General features: G+C 41.7%; 1 pseudogene; it reads right to left on the bottom strand.

Moving 5' to 3' along the window:
- Positions 1-3,669: 3,669 nt before the first annotated feature.
- On the bottom strand, positions 3,670-6,236 carry LOC100772512 (annotated as a pseudogene).
- Positions 6,237-6,489: the final 253 nt, after the last annotated feature.

Here is a 6,489-nt window from a genome sequence, read left to right as displayed (position 1 = left end):
TGATATAAGAGCCTTATGGTTTAAAGTGGCCAGTGAAAGAAACAGTTTGGGCCTGAAACAAAAGACAAAGAAACAAACTCTATCCCTGACCCTCTGAGGAAAAATCCAAGTAAACCTGAGTTCAAAACCAACCAATCCCAAGCAGGGATCCAGCCAATATCAAAGGATTTTAAAGCTCAGGGATTGAAATTTTACCAATTAACATGCTGAAAAATATTCTCTGTGGAAAACCTATGCCCCTAAGAAGACATATATAAACCCTTTGCTCATTTATTTGGCAGCTGGCATTTCCCATACTGGTAGTGACAGCCAGTTTCCTGGATTCCTTCTTCTGAAATAACCCTGTCCAATGAATTCCAGTGAAGACCTTCTTTTGTCAGAGTGGATATAAAACTCCCTAGTGAAGTGGATCAGAGAATCAACACACACCTCTGCCAGGAAACTCCCTTAGGGGAGCAGAGAAGAAGAAAAAATCTTTTCACTGGTGCTGTAGCAGACTGCTACATTTCTGGAGAAGTTTCCCCCATAGTCGAGTGAGGAAGAGAAGTGTCAATTTGGACTGCAGCTAAGAAGAAATGTTTATCATTGCATGGATAATCCCTAGTGGAGAAAAGAAGAGAGGAGAGGAGAAGGGAGGGGAGGGGAGGGGAGGGGGGGAGAAGAGAAGAGAAGAGAAGAGAAGAGAAGAGAAGAGAAGAGAAGAGAAGAGAAGAGAAGAGAAGAGAAGAGAGAAGCAATGGACATTCTGCTGGTAAACTCTCTTAGAAGAGTGGAGCAAATCTCATTTGTAATGGTTGTCACTTTGAGATGAGCAGGAGTGCTACATCCTGCATGGAGAACATCCCAAACTGGAGCACAACTTCATGAGTAACCTGACTTCCTGACAGTCAGGATGCCTTTTTCCTCACATGTGTGTCTCCAGGATACCTTCCCTTCACAGCAGCATGTGTCGCCAGACATTGGACCCTCAGGGTTCTTCAGTTCCCTAGGTATCCAGGATACATTCCCTCCAAAGATTCAGGAATAGCATGACTTCCCAACAGTCAGGATACCTTTCTCTTCAGAGCTGCAGGTATTCAGGCCATCTTCCCTTCACAGCTGTAGGTATAGACTGCCTTATGACAGTTGGGAAACCTTTCCCTCCATGTAACACTTATAATCTGTAACACTTGCACAAAGATTTTAAATGATGATAGTGTATCACTTTTAGATTTATGCTTCTCTTCAAGTGCATGGAATAACTAATTTAGGTCTGAAACTTATGGATTTATATTATTTTCTCTCATCTTGTGTTATAATATATGCATCACCTTATACAACATTTAATATGTCCCTTGGTTGCAGAAGGATAAAGGATCATCATGAAAGCTGCATGGCAGCTAAAGGAGGGGTCTACAAACTCACATTCTTAAGCTTTGGCGTGAAGCAGAGAGTGGGAATTGATTTTGGTGATCACTGCATTTTGGGTTCTATTTTGAAATATTTGAGGTACCTGCTAAAGAGTGCTGTATGTGTAACAATCCAGTCAGTGAAGTTTATTTGTTGTCCTTATATTCCTTCTGTGGCTTTTGTTAATTTTGTATATTTACTTAGTGATTGGTATTTTTCTGCTGCAATGTATAAATTGTTAACTGCATCATCTTCGTAGTTCTTTTTTTTAATATAGGCAGTGTGTGATCATACTTTTCAAATAAGGATTTATCTGAAAGTGGTGGTTTGTTGACACTGGTTATGTTTTTCGTATTTTTACAAATCCCCTTCAGATATTCTTGTTTATTATTGAGCCTTGCTTGGATGCCAGAAATGATGAGGGATACATTTGAGCTCATGATCGTCATGTATCTGCCTCCGGAGTACAAGTCTAAGTGTAGATGATACATTCCCTATATGTGTTGTTTTCTCAATATAATTTAGCAATGTTAATGTTAAACTGCTTAATAGAAGATAATGTAAGAAACATTAAATTCCTCATGTGTGTATCAAAAAAAAGATGGAGGGCCCTTCATGAATCCAATCAGAATGAGAATTAAAGGCTGTCAGTGCAACAAGCAGAGTAGTTAGCCAGGGGGACCAAGAGAACAGAGACTGGCACCAATTATCTGATCTCTCTCTCTCTCTCTCTCTCTCTCTCTCTCTCTCTCTCTCTCTCTCTCTCTCTCTCTCTCTCTCTCTCTTGTCTTTCCCAACCATGAGTTTTTTTCTAAAAACTCCTGATTGACCAACATAAAATCAACAAGCTTCTCTGCAAGTCACACATAGTCCCCTTTGTGTCATGGGAAGTAAGTCTAAGCCTTTCTGATTTTGTAGGAGCATATATGGAAGGGAGTCTAACTGTTGTTCTCACTCAGAAATGGAAACTTACAATGCCTTTAGGTCTTGTCAGCCTATCAACTTGGTTTCTTCATATTTTGTCTCTCATGACAAAGGCTGATGTGTCTATAGCTGTTAACTTAGCTATCCCTGCTCGACCAGGAGTAGGACAGGTTTAACTCTTTGTTTGTCTATTTATTATAATGCATGGTCCATATTTTCCCATTATATAAAGCATCAGAAGAATCATAATTGTTAAGCTATTAGAATCCAAGTATTTTCCATCCAAGTATTTTCAGGGCCTTGGTAAGAGTTGGGTAAAAGTTGGGCAGGAGCAGAGGGTACACTCAGCGCAGGAGAGGTCGGGCCAGTGGAGGGGGAAGAAGCTTTTGTTTTGTTTTTTAAAGACAGGGTTTCTCTGTGGCTTTGGAGGCTGTCCTGGAACTGTCTTGTAGACCAGACTGGTCTCAAACTCAGAGATCAGCCTGCCTCTGCCTTTTGAGTGCTGGGATTAAACACAGGTGCTACCACCGTCTGGCTCACTAATATTAAAATGTTTTAAATCAGTGTGTTTAACCATATCCTCATAGATGATCAGAGTTATAAGAAATTGGCTGACAGGGCTCAGTGCTCTGATGTGATAGAGTAGGGAGTGACTTTATCTAGGTCAGTCCTTATGTTTATAACCCACTCAATTTGTCTTGCAGGAGCATTCCTGACATTGTCCAACATGGACTTTTTCAGCTTTATCAGTGTGAGCATCAGACCTCATGCTTAGGAGAGTTTCACAAACCAATAATACAACCTATAGAAATACCTAGTCACTTGGTGCTGGAGAAATGGCTCAGACGTTAAGGGCACCGACTGCTCTTCCAGAGGTTCTGAGTTCAACTCCCAGCAACCACATGGCTCACAACCATCTATAATGAGATCTGCTGCCCTCTTCTGGTGTTCAGGCAGAACACTGCAAACATAATGAATAAATAAATTCTTTCCAAAACATTAATTAAAAAAATACCTTGTCAAGAAATCAAGGTGTGTTTATAAATGTTTTATTTCTCTGGATTTTAACATTAATCATATGTTGCATAATTTAAAACTATAGCTGCTGATGATGCAGACAAATACTGCTTTTTCATCATAAAACAGAGTCAAAGAGTAGTAATTTGAAGTCAGAGCATAAAGTTTAAGTGACACCCAGTAAGTTCCTTGGATGTCTGTAGAAGTCGTGAATATTAAAGTAGATCTCCACAAGAATTATCATACACTTCCTTTTACCACAAACCTTAGAGAACCTGCCAAGTTCTAGCCCTTTGCCACCCTCAATACTCAGCCCTGTGAACTGCAGGCAGGAGATGGCTACAGCTCAGCAAGAGGAAGCAGCTAAACCAGGAGACCAGGTAGCACCACAAGCAGCAGGAATGCAGGGCTGTCTCTGGTTCCTGCAGATGAAAGAAGGAAAGGCTTCATGTGGGATATCTCAAGACACAGGTGTCTCCCCTAAATGTTCAGAACTTTACATCTAGTTCAACACCCAGGAGAGTAGGCTCTAGGGGTCAGTGTGCCTGGCTAGACTCCTCTGGCTTCCTCAGGATTCCTAAAGAACTCAAGTAACAGGAGGTGAGCAAACTGATGCATTGGCCATTTCCAGGATGCTGTGCTCTAAGACACTGACTGGGGAGAAAAGCCTTTCCTATCTGGAGTCTTCCTGGCCTTCTAGGGAGCCCTATGGGCTTTTCCTTCTTCACTCAAGAAGAGGTCACTGGGTCTGAAACTTCTGAAAGTCCATTGTTGCAGCAATGTGGATTCCTTTTGTCAGCTGGTGTGAACTAGAACCTACCTGTGGCTCTCAGCCTGCCTGGACTGGACATCAACTGTTTCTCCCAGATGGACAGCATCTCTCTGGCTGGACTGTGTCCCTGGGTAGGGGTCATGCTTTCCTAGGACTTCATCCTAACTCTGAACTTCTCTATGAAAACGCATGAAGTCCCTGTGACCACTTCCTGTAGTTTCACTTCAGCTCCAAAGACTTCTCATCTCTCCAGAAACCCCAGAGTATGTGGGCTGATTAGAAATATGGTTGCTCAGCACTCAGTAGTCTAATTGTAACTCATTTCAAGTTGGCTCTCTGCCCTCTCAGTCAAACTTAACTTCCTGGGAAAACATACAGTGGAGTCTGCATGTGAGTAAGGGAGACACTGCATATCTGAGTGGTGGGGAGTAGGAGACCAGGTCTCTAGAGTGTGCAAAAGTGATTTTTTTGTGACTGTCAAGTCCAACTCCAGCATGACTTTGGGTCTCATGGCTGAGATGTGTACAAACCTATTCATGTTTAAAAAGAGAAGGCATTTGGTGAATGATATCTGCATGCCAAGTCATGTGTGTTGAACGCTTCTCTTTATATTCTCAAAGCAATATGACCAGAATATTTCAGTCTTTATCATTCAAATGGAGAAACTGAGGCACAGATATCTGGATAGTTGCCAAGAGGGACAGAGCCACTAATGTTTGGAGTAAATTACAATTGAGTCTGCCTCTAGACCTACGGCAGAAAGCATGGTAGAGTGATTTTCTCTGGAAGTATTACATAAGGATTACTATAAATGATACTTGAACTATGCCTTGAAAGACAGACCCAGACCTGATGGGGAATGTACTGTGTATGTTTATCTATTGTTAAATAAAATACTGTTTGGCCAATGAAACGGCAAGTTAGGCAGGACTAGGAGTCAAGGAGGATTCTGGGAAATGTAGTAGAGAAGTGGTGATCCAGGCAGAAAATGACATAGCAAGAATACTCATATTTAAAGAAGAAGAAACAGGAAGTGTCCCTCTTTTCCCCTCCGCTCCTCCTCCAGCCACACAATGTGATTCACCGGCAAGGAGGGACACCAATAAGGTGTCCGATAAGATAAGTCTTAAAAAATATATAGGTTTATGATAGTTAAGACTGAGCTAACAGATGAGAATCCTAGTCATTGGCCAAGCAGCATTGAACCTAATTCAAGTTTCTGTGTATTCATTTGGGCCCTAACTCAGGCGGGCGGCTGCCGTAAAGCTCACACGTGGCGGTGGGGCTCAGGTGGCTTTTGGCGGAAAGATTTATTGTAACACAGACCCACACTCACCTGAGCTGTAGAAGCAGTTGAAGCTGCTTTTCCCTCTTTGCGGGGAGTTCAGAGAAATATTGTCATTCACTTTTCCACTTGGTGTTACATTATGATATACTTCATAGCCTGGAATTAACACCTCCTCTTCATAAGAGTAGTAGGAAAATCCAGTTATGTTAACCCCCAAGCAGGTTTCGAGTAAACAATGTCCCACCAGCACCACTAAAATTACAAGCTACCATCTTGTTGAAAGATGAGGAAGCAAACTGACCAAATTGTATAGAGCCTGTCCCGCTGTGATGAAATTTGTTCCTGATGCCTCGGTAAACTGTGTAACATTTGTTGTTATTCAGAAGCTGAAGAGCTCTTGTTAAGTAGTAATGGAAAACCTTGTAATGAAAGTTACTAGAATTTTTCTTGAATTCTATAAGAGCTCCATTAAAATAACTGTGGATGTCCCCGGTGTATACCACTACAGCTGTTCCATGGTAATCACTGAAATCTTTGGGATAGGTCATTTTGTTTTTATCTCCTTCCATTTTTCTCCTGCATTTTCCCACTCAACTTTTAATTTCTTATTCTTGCGGAGGTCTTCCTCTAACAATCGGGGTGCTTTTTTCTCCATTTCTTGGACACAGCCTCATACTGATCATCAAATGCATCGGGAGCCATGTCCAGATTGGAAGCCTCAGTCTGGCCTGTCACCTGAAAGGAGGATGTAGGATTCCTTGTTATTAGGTAATTTTCAAAGTTATCAGCATGTGCTGGGTGGTCTATGGAGACTACAGCATGAGATGTCACATGCTCCAGCCTCATACATGGCACTTGCCTGGTAGAAATGCAAGGCTGAAAGCTCCAGTGTATGTTCCTCCCAGGAGTATGTGGACAGCACAAATGGGACTTGATGGCTAATAAAAAACAAAACAAAAGGAATGTAGTTGAGGGTGCAAAGGGAGTCGAGAGTTGATCTGGGAGGCACTGGGGGAAGAGAGGAGAATGAATAGGACCAAAATACACTGTATGAAATTCTCAAAGAATTAAAATATTCATTTGAAAGCTATGGAAAAAA

Source organism: Cricetulus griseus, chromosome 3 (assembly GCF_003668045.3).
Source record: "Cricetulus griseus strain 17A/GY chromosome 3, alternate assembly CriGri-PICRH-1.0, whole genome shotgun sequence".
NCBI classification, from domain to species: Eukaryota; Metazoa; Chordata; class Mammalia; order Rodentia; family Cricetidae; genus Cricetulus; species Cricetulus griseus.
The sequence above is the reverse complement of the archived record's forward strand: the minus strand, read 5'-3'. Positions and strand labels throughout refer to the sequence as shown.